The sequence below is a fragment of the Schistocerca serialis genome, chromosome 11 (genome assembly GCF_023864345.2).
Source record: "Schistocerca serialis cubense isolate TAMUIC-IGC-003099 chromosome 11, iqSchSeri2.2, whole genome shotgun sequence".
NCBI classification, from domain to species: domain Eukaryota; kingdom Metazoa; phylum Arthropoda; class Insecta; order Orthoptera; family Acrididae; genus Schistocerca; species Schistocerca serialis.
Genome location: NC_064648.1, coordinates 192,573,608 through 192,585,916, shown reverse-complemented (window position 1 = coordinate 192,585,916; position 12,309 = coordinate 192,573,608). Strand labels below are relative to the sequence as shown.

At 51.2% G+C, this 12,309-nt stretch overlaps 1 long non-coding RNA gene and 4 other non-coding genes across 5 annotated transcripts in view; 4 read left to right on the top strand and 1 right to left on the bottom strand.

The window, feature by feature from the left end:
• LOC126426715 (uncharacterized) overlaps window positions 1–12,309 on the bottom strand; it is a 409,789-nt gene that overhangs the window by 290,526 nt on the left and 106,954 nt on the right. The window lies entirely within an intron of this gene.
• Window positions 10,565–10,641, top strand: Trnas-cga (transfer RNA serine (anticodon CGA)). Its single transcript has one exon. It is a non-coding gene; the product is annotated as a tRNA-Ser (tRNA).
• Trnas-cga (transfer RNA serine (anticodon CGA)) lies at window positions 10,867–10,943 on the top strand. Its single transcript has one exon. It is a non-coding gene; the product is annotated as a tRNA-Ser (tRNA).
• Window positions 11,771–11,847, top strand: Trnas-cga (transfer RNA serine (anticodon CGA)). Its single transcript has one exon. It is a non-coding gene; the product is annotated as a tRNA-Ser (tRNA).
• Window positions 12,071–12,147, top strand: Trnas-cga (transfer RNA serine (anticodon CGA)). Its single transcript has one exon. It is a non-coding gene; the product is annotated as a tRNA-Ser (tRNA).

The following is a 12,309-nucleotide window of genomic DNA, read 5'->3' as shown; positions in this document are numbered from 1 at the left end:
AAATAAAACTGTGAGCATGGGGCATGAGTTGTGCTTAGGTGGCTCAGTTGGTAGAGCACTTGCCCCCGAGAGGCAAATGTTCCGAGTTCGAGTCTCGGTCCGGCACGCAGTTTTAATCTGCCAGGAAGTTTCATATCAGCGCACACTCCGCTGCAGAGTGAAAATCTCATTCTGGAAACATTCCCCAGGCTGTAGCTATGCCATGTCTCCGCATATCCTTACTTTCAGGAGTGCTAGTTCGGCAAGGTTCGCAGGAGAGCTTCTGTTAACTTTGGAAAGTAGGAGACGAGGTACTGGCAGAAGTAAAGTTGTGAGGATGGAGCGTGAGCCGTGCTTGGGTGGCTCAGTTGGTAGAGCACTTGCCCCCGAGAGGAAAAGGTCCCGAGTTCGAGTCTCGGTCCGGCACGCAGTTTTAATCTGCCAGGAAGTTTCATATCAGCGGACACTCCACTGCAGAGTGAAAATCTCATTCTGGAAACATTCCCCAGGCTGTAGCTATACCATGTCTCCGCAATATCCTTTCTTTCAGGAGTGCTAGTTCTGCAAGGTTCGCAGGAGAGCTTCTGTTAACTTTGGAAGGTAGGAGACGAGGTACTGGCAGAAGTAAAGCTGTGAGGATAGAGCGTGAGTTGTGCTTGGGTGGCTCGGATTGTAGAGCACTTGCCCGCGAGAGGCAAATGTATCGAGTTCGAGTCTCGGTCCGGCACGCAGTTTTAATCTGTCAGGAAGTTTCATATCAGCGCACACTCCGCTGCAGAGTGAAAATCTCATTCTGGAAACATTCCCCAGGCTGTAGCTATGCCATGTCTCCGCAATATCCTTTCTATCAGGAGTGCTAGTTCTGCAAGTTTCGCAGGAGAGCTTCTGTTAACTTTGGAAGGTAGGAGACGAGGTACTGGCAGAAGTAAAGCTGTGAGCATGGGGCGTGAGTTATGCTTGGGTGGCTCAGTTCTTAGAGCACTTGCCCCCGAGAGGCAAATGTCCCGAGTTCGAGTCTCGGTCCGGCACGCAGTATTAATCTGTCAGGAAGTTTCATATCAGCGCACACTCCGCTGCAGAGTGAAAATCTCATTCTGGAAACACTCTCCAGGCTGTAGGTATGACATGTCTCCGCAATATCCTTTCTTTTAGGGGTGCTAGTTCTGCAAAGTTCGCAGGAGAGCTTCTGTTAACTTTGGAAGGTAGGAGACGAGGTACTGGCAGAAGTAAAGCTGTGAGGATGGAGCGTGAGTTGTGCTTGGGTGGTTCGGTTGGTAGAGCACTTGCCCGCGAGAGGCAAATTTCCCGAGTTCGAGTCTCGGTCCGGCACGCAGTTTTAATCTGCCAGTAAGTTTCATATCAGCGCACACTCCGCTGCAGAGTGAAAATCTCATTCTGGAAACATTCCCCAGGCTGTAGCTATGCCATGTCTCCGCAATATCCTTTCTTTCAGGAGTGCTAGTTCTGCAAGGTTCGGAGGAGAGCTTCTGTTAACTTGGGATGGTAGGAGACGTGGTACAGGCAGACGTAAAGCTGATAGGATGGGGCGTGAGCCGTGCTTGGGTGGCTCAGTTGGTAGAGCACTTGCCCCCAAGAGGCAAAGGTCCCGTGTTCGAGTCTCGGTCCGGCACGCAGTTTTAATCTGCCAGGAAGTTTCATATCAGCGCACACTCCACTGCAGAGTGAAAATCTCATTCTGGAGACACTCCCCAGGCTGTAGCTATGCCATGTCTCCGCAATATCCTTTCTATCAGGAGTGCTAGTTCTGCAAGGTTCGCAGGAGAGCTTCTGTTAACTTTGGAAGGTAGGAGACGAGGTACTGGCAGAGATAAAGCTGTGAGCATGGGGCGTTAGTTGTGCTTGGGTGGCTCAGGTGGTAGAGCACTTGCCCGCGAGTGGCAAATGTCCCGAGTTCGAGTCTCGGTCCGGCACGCAGTTTTAATCTGTCAGGAAGTTTCATATCAGCGCACACTCCGCTGCAGAGTGAAAATCTCATTCTGGAAACATTCCCCAGGCTGTAGCTATGCCATGTCTCCGCAATATCATTTCTATCAGGAGTGCTAGTTCTGCAAGGTTCGCAGGAGAGCTTCTGTTAACTTTGGAAGGTAGGAGACGAGGTACTGGCAGAAGTAAAGCTGTGAGCATGGGGCGTGAGTTATGCTTGGGTGGCTCAGTTCTTAGAGCACTTGCCCCCGAGAGGCAAATGTCCCGAGTTCGAGTCTCGGTACGGCACGCAGTTTTAATCTGCCAGGAAGTTTCATATCAGCGCACACTCCGCTGCAGAGTGAAAATCTCATTCTGGAATCACCCTCCAGGCTGTAGGTATGACATGTCTCTGCAAAATCCTTTCTTTTAGGGGTGCTAGTACTGCAAAGTTCGCAGGAGAGCTTCTGTTAACTTTGGAAGGTAGGAGACGAGGTACTGGCAGAAGTAAAGCTGTGAGGATGGAGCGTGAGTTGTGCTTGGGTGGCTCGGTTGGTAGAGCACTTGCCCGCGAGAGGCAAGTGTCCCGAGTTCGAGTCTCGGTCCGGCACGCGGTTTTAATCTGCCAGTAAGTTTCATATCAGCGCACACTCCGCTGCAGAGTGAAAATCTCATTCTGGAAACATTCCCCAGGCTGTAGCTATGCCATGTCTCCGCAATATCCTTTCTTTCAGGAGTGCTAGTTCTGCAAGGTTCGGAGGAGAGCTGCTGTTAACTTGGGAAGGTAGGAGACGAGGTACTGGCAGAAGTAAAGCTGATAGGATGGAGAGTGAGCCGTGCTTCGGTGGCTCAGTTGGTAGAGCACTTGCCCCCGAGAGGCAAAGGTCCCGTGTTCGAATCTCGGTCCGGCACGCAGTTTTAATCTGCCAGGAAGTTTCATATCAGCGCACACTCCACTGCAGAGTGAAAATCTCATTCTGGAAACATTCCCCAGGCTGTAGCTAAGCCATGTCTCCGCAATATCCTATTTTTCAGGAGTGCTAGTTCTGCATGGTTCGCAGGGGAGCTTCTGTTAATTTTGGAAGGTAGGAGACGAGGTACTGGCAGAAATAAAGCTGAGAGCATGGGGCGTGGGTTGTGCTTGGGTGGCTCGGTTGGTAGAGCACTTGGCCGCGAGAGGCAAATGTCCCGAGTTCGAGTCTCGGTCCGGCACGCAGTTTTAATCTGCCAGGAAGTTTCATGTCAGCGCACACTTCTCTGCAGAGTGAAAATCTCATTCTGGAAACATTCCCCAGGCTGTAGCTAAGCCATGTCTCCGCAATATCCTTTCTTTCAGGAGTGCTAGTTCTGCAAGGTTTGCAGGAGAGCTTCTGTTAACTTTGGAAGGTAGAAGACGAGGTACTGGCAGAAGTAAAACTGTGAGGATGGAGCGTGAGTTGTGCTTGGGTGGCTCGGTTTTTAGAGCACTTGCCCGCGAGAGGCAAATGTCCCGAGTTCGAGTCTCGGTCCGGCACGCAGTTTTAATCTGCCAGGAAGTTTCATATCAGCGCACACTCCGCTGCAGAGTGAAAATCTCATTCTGGAAACATTCCCCAGGCTGTAACTATGCCATGTCCCCGCAATATCCTTTTTTTCAATAGTGCTAGTTCTGCAAGGTTCGCAGGAGAGCTTCTGTTATCTTTGGAAGGTAGGAGACGAGGTATTGGCAGAAGTAAAGCTGTGAGGATGGAGCGTGAGTTGTGCTTGGGTGGCTCGGTTGGTAGAGCAGTTGCCCGCGAGAGGCAAGTGCCCCAAGTTCGAGTCTCGGTCCGGCACGCAGTTTTAATCTGCCAGGAAGTTTCATATCGGCGCAAACTCCGCTGCAGAGAGAAAATCTCATTCTGGAAACATTCCCCAGGCTGTAGCTATGCCATGTCTCCGCAATATCATTTCTTTCAGGAGTGCTAGTTCTGCAAGGTTCGCAGGAGAGCTTCTGTTAACTTGGAAGGTAGGAGACGAGGTACTGGCAGAAGTGAAGCTGTGAGGATGGAGCGTGAGTCGTGCTTGGGTGGCTCAGTTGGTTGAGCACTTGCCCGCGAGAGGCAAAGGTCCCCAGTTCGAGTCTCGGTCCGGCACGCAGATTTAATCTGCCAGGAAGTTTCATATCAGCGCACAGTCCACTGCAGAGTGAAAATCTCATTCTGGAAACATTCGCCAGGCTGTGGCTATGCCATGTCTCCGCAATATCATTTCTTTCAGGAGTGCTATTTCTGCAAGGTTCGCAGGAGAGCTTCTGTTAACTTTGGAAGGTAGGAGACGAGGTACTGGCAGAAGTAAAGCTGTGAGGATGGAGCGTGAGTTGTGCATGGGTGGCTCGGTTGGTAGAGCACTTGCCCGCGAGAGGCAAATGTCCCGAGTTCGAGTCTCGGTCCGGCACGCAGTTTTAATCTGCCAGGAAGTTTCATATCAGCGCACACTCCGCTGCAGCGTGAAAATCTCATTCTGGAAACATTCCCCAGGCTGTAGCTATGCCATGTCTCCGCAATATCCTTTCTATCAGGAGTGCTAGTTCTGCAAGGTTCGCAGGAGAGCTTCTGTTAACTTTGGAAGGTAGGAGACGAGGTACTGGCAGAAGTAAAGCTGTGAGCATGGGGCGTGAGTTATGCTTGGGTGGCTCAGTTCTTAGAGCACTTGCCCCCGAGAGGCTAATGTCCCGAGTTCGAGTCTCGGTCCGGCACGCAGTTTTAATCTGCCAGGAAGTTTCATATCAGCGCACACTCCGCTGCAGAGTGAAAATCTCATTCTGGAAACACTCTCCAGGCTGTAGGTATGACATGTCTCCGCAATATCCTTTCTTTTAGGGGTGCTAGTTCTGCAAAGTTCGCAGGAGAGCTTCTGTTAACTTTGGAAGGTAGGAGACGAGGTACTGGCAGAAGTAAAGCTGTGAGGATGGAGCGTGAGTTGTGCTTGGGTGGCTCGGTTGGTAGAGCACTTGCCCGCGAGAAACAAATGTCCCGAGTTCGAGTCTCGGTCCGGCACGCAGTTTTAATCCGCCAGGATGTTTCATATCAGCGCACACTCCGCTGCAGAGTGAAAATCTCATTCTGGAAACACTCTCCAGGCTGTAGGTATGACATGTCTCCGCAATATCCTTTCTTTTAGGGGTGCTAGTTCTGCAAAGTTCGCAGGAGAGCTTCTGTTAACTTTGGAAGGTAGGAGACGAGGTACTGGCAGAAGTAAAGCTGTGAGGATGGAGCGTGAGTTGTGCTTGGGTGGCTCGGTTGGTAGAGCACTTGCCCGCGAGAGGCAAATGTCCCGAGTTCGAGTCTCGGTCCGGCACGCAGTTTTAATCTGCCAGTAAGTTTCATATCAGCGCACACTCCGCTGCAGAGTGAAAATCTCATTCTGGAAACATTCCCCAGGCTGTAGCTATGCCATGTCTCCGCAATATCCTTTCTTTCAGGAGTGCTAGTTCTGCAAGGTTCGGAGGAGAGCTTCTGTTAACTTGGGAAGGTAGGAGACGAGGTACTGGCAGAAGTAAAGCTGATAGGATGGAGCGTGAGCCGTGCTTGGGTGGCTCAGTTGGTAGAGCACTTGCCCCCGAGAGGCAAAGGTCCCGTGTTCGAGTCTTGGTCAGGCACGCAGTTTTAATCTCTTAGGAAGTTTCATATCAGCGCACACTCCGCTGCAGAGTGAAAATCTCATTCTGGAAACATTCCCCAGGCTGTAGCTATGCCATGTCTCCGCATATCCTTACTTTCAGGAGTGCTAGTTCTGCAAGGTTCGCAGGAGAGCTTCTGTTAACTTTGGAAGGTAGGAGACGAGGTACTGGCAGAAATAAAGCTGTGAGCATGGGGCGTGACTTGTGCTTGGGTGGCGCGGTTGGTAGAGCACTTGCCCGCGAGAGGCAAATGTCCCGAATTCGAGGATCGGTTCGGCACTCAGTTTTAATCTGCCAGGAAGTTTCATATCAGCGCACACTTCTCTGCAGAGTGAAAATCTCATTCTGGAAACATTCCCCAGGCTGTAGCTATGCCAAGTCTCCGCAATATCCTTTCTTTCAGGAGTGCTAGTTCTGCAAGGTCTGCAGGAGAGCTTCTGTTAACTTTGGTAGGTAGGAGACGAGGTATTGGCAGAAGTAAAGCTGTGAGGATGGAGCGTGAGTTGTGCTTGGGTGGCTCGGTTGGTAGAGCACTTGCCCGCGAGAGGCAAATGTCCCGAGTTCGAGTCTCGGTCCGGCACGCAGTTTTAATCTGCCAGGAAGTTTCATATCAGCGCACACTCCGCTGCAGAGTGAAAATCTCATTCTGGAAACATTCCCCAGGCTGTAACTATGCCATGTCTCTGCAATATCCTTTTTTTCAATAGTGCTAGTTCTGCAAGGTTCGCAGGAGAGCTTCTGTTATCTTTGGAAGGTAGGAGACGAGGTATTGGCAGAAGTAAAGCTGTGAGGATGGAGCGTGAGTTGTGCTTGGGTGGCTCGGTTGGTAGAGCAGTTTCCCGCGAGAGGCAAATGCCCCGAGTTCGAGTCTCGGTCCGGCACGCAGTTTTAATCTGCCAGGAAGTTTCATATCATCGCACACTCCGCTGCAGAGAGAAAATCTCATTCTGGAAACATTCCTCAGGCTGTAGCTATGCCATGTCTCCGCAATATCATTTCTTTCAGGAGTGCTAGTTCTGCAAGGTTCGCAGGAGAGCTTCTGTTAACTTTGGAAGGTAGGAGACGAGGTACTGGCAGAAGTAAAGCTGTGAGGATGGAGCGTGAGTCGTGCTTGGGTGGCTCATTTGGTTGAGCACTTGCCCGCGAGAGGCAAAGGTCCCCAGTTCGAGTGTCGGTCCGGCACGCAGATTTAATCTGCCAGGAAGTTTCATATCAGCGCACAGTCCACTGCAGAGTGAAAATCTCATTCTGGAAACATTCCCCAGGCTGTGGCTATGGCATGTCTCCGCAATATCATTTCTTTCAGGAGTGCTAGTTCTGCAAGGTTCGCAGGAGAGCTTCTGTTAACTTTGGAAGGTAGTAGACAAGGTACTGGCAGAAGTAAAGCTGTGAGGATGGAGCGTGAGTTGTGCATGGGTGGCTCGGTTGGTAGAGCACTTGCCCGCGAGAGGCAAATGTCCCGAGTTCGAGTCTCGGTCCGGCACGCAGTTTTAATCTGCCAGGAAGTTTCATATCAGCGCACACTCCGCTGCAGCGTGAAAATCTCATTCTGGAAACATTCCCCAGGCTGTAGCTATGCCATGTCTCCGCAATATCCTTTCTTTCAGGAGTGCTAGTTCTGCAAGGTTCGCAGGAGAATTTCTCTTAACTTTGGAAGGTAGGAGACGAGGTACTGGCAGGAGTAAAGCTGAGAGGATGGAGCGTGAGTGGTGCTTGGGTGGCTCGGTTGGTATAGCGCTTGCCCGCGAGAGGCAAATGTCCCGAGTTCGAGTCTCGGTCCGGCACGCAGTTTTAATCTGCCAGGAAGTTTCATATCAGCGCACACTCCGCTGCAGAGTGAAAATCTCATTCTGGAAACATTCCCCAGGCTGTAGCTATGCCATGTCTCCGCAATATCCTTTCTTTCAGGAGTGCTAGTTCTGCAAGGTTCGGAGGAGAGCTTCTGTTAACTTGGGAAGGTAGGAGACGAGGTACTGGCAGAAGTAAAGCTGATAGGATGGAGCGTGAGCCGTGCTTGGGTGGCTCAGTTGGTAGAGCACTTGCCCCCGAGAGGCATAGGTCCCGTGTTCGAGTCTCGGTCCGGCATGCAGTTTTAATCTGCCAGGAAGTTTCATATCAGCGCACACTCCACTGCAGAGTGAAAATCTCATTCTGGAAACATTCCCCAGGCTGTAGCTAAGCCATGTCTCCGCAATATCCTATCTTTCAGGAGTGCTCGTTCTGCATGGTTCGCAGGGGAGCTTCTGTTAACTTTGGAAGGTAGGAGACGAGATACTGGCAGAAATAAAGCTGAGAGCATGGGGCGTGGGTTGTGCTTGGGTGGCTCGGTTGGTAGAGCACTTGGCCGCGAGAGGCAAGTGTCCCGAGTTCGAGGCTCGGTCCGGCACGCAGTTTTAATCTGCCAGGAAGTTTCATATCAGCGCACACTCCACTGCAGAGTGAAGATCTCATTCTGGAAACATTCCCCAGGCTGTAGCTATGCCATGTCTCCGCAATATCCTTTCTTTCAGGGGTGCTAGTTCTGCAAAGGTTCGCAGGAGAGCTTCTGCTAACTTTGGAAGGTAGGAGACGAGGTACTGGCAGAAATATAGCTGTGAGCATGGGGCGTGAGTTGTGCTTGGGTGGCTCGGTTGGTAGAGCACTTGCCCGCGAGAGGCAAATGTCCCGAATTCGAGGATCGGTTCGGCACGCAGTTTTAATCTGCCAGGAAGTTATATATCAGCGCACACTTCTCTTCAGAGTGAAAATCTCATTCTGGAAACATTCCCCAGGCTGTAGCTATGACATGTCTCCGCAATATCCTTTCTTTCAGGAGTGCTAGTTCTGCAAGGTTTGCAGGAGAGCTTCTGTTAACTTTGGAAGGTAGGAGACGAGGTACTGGCAGAAGTAAAGCTGTGAGGATGGAGCGTGAGTTGTGCTTTGGTGGCTCGGTTGGTAGAGCACTTGCCCGCGAGAGGCAAATTTCCCGAGATCGAGTCTCGGTCCGGCACGCAGTTTTAATCTGCCAGGAAGTTTCATATAAGCGCACACTCCGCTGCAGAGTGAAAATCTCATTCTGGAAACATTCCCCAGGCTGTAACTATGCCATGTCTCCGCAATATCCTTTTTTTCAATAGTGCTAGTTCTGCAAGGTTCGCAGGAGAGCTTCTGTTATCTTTGGAAGGTAGGAGACGAGGTATTGGCAGAAGTAAAGCTGTGAGGATGGAGCGTGAGTTGTGCTTGGGTGGCTCGGTTGGTAGAGCAGTTGCCCGCGAGAGGCAAATGCCCCGAGATCGAGTCTCGGTCCGGCACGCAGTTTTAATGTGCCAGGAAGTTTCATATCAGTGCACACTCCGCTGCAGAGAGAAAATCTCATTCTGGAAACATTCCCCAGGCTGTAGCTATGCCATGTCTCCGCAATATCATTTCTTTCAGGAGTGCTAGTTCTGCAAGGTTCGCAGGAGAGCTTCTGTTAACTTGGAAGGTAGGAGACGAGGTACTGGCAGAAGTAAAGCTGTGAGGATGGAGCGTGAGTCGTCTTGGGTGGCTCAGTTGGTTGAGCACTTGCCCGCGAGAGGCAAAGGTCCCCAGTTCGAGTCTCGGTCCGGCACGCAGATTTAATCTGCCAGGAAGTTTCATATCAGCGCACAGTCCACTGCAGAGTGAAAATCTCATTCTGGAAACATTCCCCAGGCTGTGGCTATGCCATGTCTCCGCAATATCATTTCTTTCAGGAGTGCTAGTTCTGCAAGGTTCGCAGGAGAGCTTCTGTTAACTTTGGAAGGTAGTAGACGAGGTACTGGCAGAAGTAAAGCTGTGAGGATGGAGCGTGAGTTGTGCATGGGTGGCTCGGTTGGTAGAGCACTTGCCCGCGAGAGGCAAATGTCCCGAGTTCGAGTCTCGGTCCGGCACGCAGTTTTAAGATGCCAGGAAGTTCCATATCAGCGCACAATCCGCTGCAGCGTGAAAATCTCATTCTGGAAACATTCCCCAGGCTGTAGCTATGCCATGTCTCCGCAATATCCTTTCTTTCAGGAGTGCTAGTTCTGCAAGGTTCGCAGGAGAATTTCTGTTAACTTCGGAAGGTAGGAGACGAGGTACTGGCAGGAGTAAAGCTGAGAGGATGGAGCGTGAGTTTTGCTTGGGTGGCTCGGTTGGTAGAGCGCTTGCCCGCGAGAGGCAAATGTCCCGAGTTCGAGTCTCGGTCCGGCACGCAGATTTAATCTGCCAAGAAGTTTCATATCAGCGCACACTCCACTGCAGAGTGAAAATCTCATTCTGGAAACATTCCCCAGGCTGTGGCTATGCCATGTCTCCGCAATATCATTTCTTTCAGGAGTGCTAGTTCTGCAAGGTTCGCAGGAGAGCTTCTGTTAACTTTGGAAGGTAGGAGACGAGGTACTGGCTGAAGTAAAGCTGTGAGGATGGAGCGTGAGTTGTGCTTGGGTGGCTCAGTTAGTAGAGCACTTGCCCGCGAGAGGCAAATGTCCCGAGTTCGAGTCTCGGTCCGGCACGCAGTTTTATTCTGCCAGGAAGTTTTATATCATCGCACACATCGCTGCAGAGTGAAAATCTCATTCTGGAAACATTCCCCAGGCTGTAGCTATGCCATGTCTACGCAATATCCTTTCTTTCAGGGGTGCTAGTTCTGCAAGGTTCGCAGGAGAGCTTCTGTTAACTTTGGAAGGTTGGAGACGAGGTACTGGCAGAAGTAAAGCTGTGAGGATGGAGCGTGAGTGCTGCTTGGGTGGCTTGGTTGGTAGAGCACTTGCCCGCGAGAGGCAAATGTCCCGGGTTTGAGTCTCGGTCCGGCACGCAGTTTTAAACTGCCAGGAAGTCTCATATCAGCGCACACTCCTCTGCAGAGTGAAAATCTCATTCTGGAAACATTCCCCAGGCTGTAGCTATGCCATGTCTCCGCAATATCCTTTCTTTCAGGGGTGCTAGTTCTGCAAAGGTTCGCAGGAGAGCTTCTGTTAACTTTGGAAGCTAGGAGACAAGGTACTGGCAGAAGTAAAGCTGTGAGGATGGATTGTGAGTCGTGCTTGGGTGGCTCAGTTGGTAGAGCACTTGCCCCCGAGAGGCAAAGGTCCCGAGTTCGAGTCTCGGTCCGGCACGCAGTTTTAATCTGCCAGGAAGTTTCATATCAGCGCACACTCCACTGCAGAGTGAAAATCTCATTCTGGAAACATTCCCCAGGCTGTAGCTATGCCATGTCTCCGCAATATCCTTTCTTTCAGGGGTGCTAGTTCTGCAAAGGTTCGCAGGAGAGCTTCTGTTAACTTTGGAAGCTAGGAGACGAGGTACTGGCAGAAGTAAAGCTGTGAGGATGGAGCGTGAGTCGTGCTTGGGTGGCTCAGTTGGTAGAGCACTTGCCCCCGAGAGGCAAAGGTCCCGAGTTCGAGTCTCGGTCCGGCACGCAGTTTTAATCTGCCAGGAAGTTTCATATCAGCGCACACTCCACTGCAGAGTGAAAATCTCATTCTGGAAACATTCCCCAGGCTGTAGCTATGCCATGTCTCCACAATATCCTTTCTTTCAGGGGTGCTAGTTCTGCAAAGTTTCGCAGGAGAGCTTCTGTTAACTTTGGAAGCTAGGAGACGAGGTACTGGCAGAAGTAAAGCTGTGAGGATGGAGTGTGAGTCGTGCTTGGGTGGCTCAGTTGATAGAGCACTTGCCCCCGAGAGGCAAAGGTCCCGATTCGAGTCTCGGTCCGGCACGCAGTTTAAATCTGCCAGGAAGTTTCATATCAGCGCACACTCCACTGCAGAGTGAAAATCTCATTCTGGAAACATTCCCCAGGCTGTAGCTATGCCATGTCTCCGCAATATCCTTTCTTTCAGGGGTGCTAGTTCTGCAAGGTTCGCAGGAGAGCTTCTGTTAACTTTGGAAGGTAGGAGACGAGGTACTGGCAGAAGTAAAGCTGTGAGGATGGAGCGTGAGTGCTGCTTGGGTGGCTTGGTTGGTAGAGCACTTGCCCGCGAGAGGCAAATGTCCCGGGTTCGAGTCTCGGTCCGGCACGCAGTTTTAATCTGCCAGGAAGTTTCATATCAGCGCACACTCCTCTGCAGAGTGAAAATCTCATTCTGGAAACATTCCCCAGGCTGTAGCTATGCCATGTCTCCGCAATATCCTTTCTTTCAGGGGTGCTAGTTCTGCAAAGGTTCGCAGGAGGGCTTCTGTTAACTTTGGAAGCTAGGAGACGAGGTACTGGCAGAAGTAAAGCTGTGAGGATGCAGTGTGAGTCGTGCTTGGGTGGCTCAGTTGGTAGAGCACTTGCCCCCGAGAGGCAAAGGTCCCGAGTTCGAGTCTCGGTCCGGCACGCAGTTTTAATCTGCCAGGAAGTTTCATATCAGCGCACACTCCACTGCAGAGTGAAAATCTCATTCTGGAAACATTCCCCAGGCTGTAGCTATGCCATGTCTCCGCAATATCCTTTCTTTCAGGGGTGCTAGTTCTGCAAAGGTTCGCAGGAGAGCTTCTGTTAACTTTGGAAGCTAGGAGACGAGGTACTGGCAGAAGTAAAGCTGTGAGGATGGAGTGTGAGTCGTGCTTGGGTGGCTCAGTTGGTAGAGCACTTGCCCTCGAGAGGCAAAGGTCACGAGTTCGAGTCTCGGTCCGGCACGCAGATGTAATCTGCCAAGAAGTTTCATATCAGCGCACACTCCACTGCAGAGTGAAAATCTCATTCTGGAAACATTCCCCAGGCTGTAGCTATGCCATGTCTCCGCAATATCCTTTCTTTCAGGGGTGCTAGTTCTGCAAAGTTTCGCAGGAGAGCTTCTGTT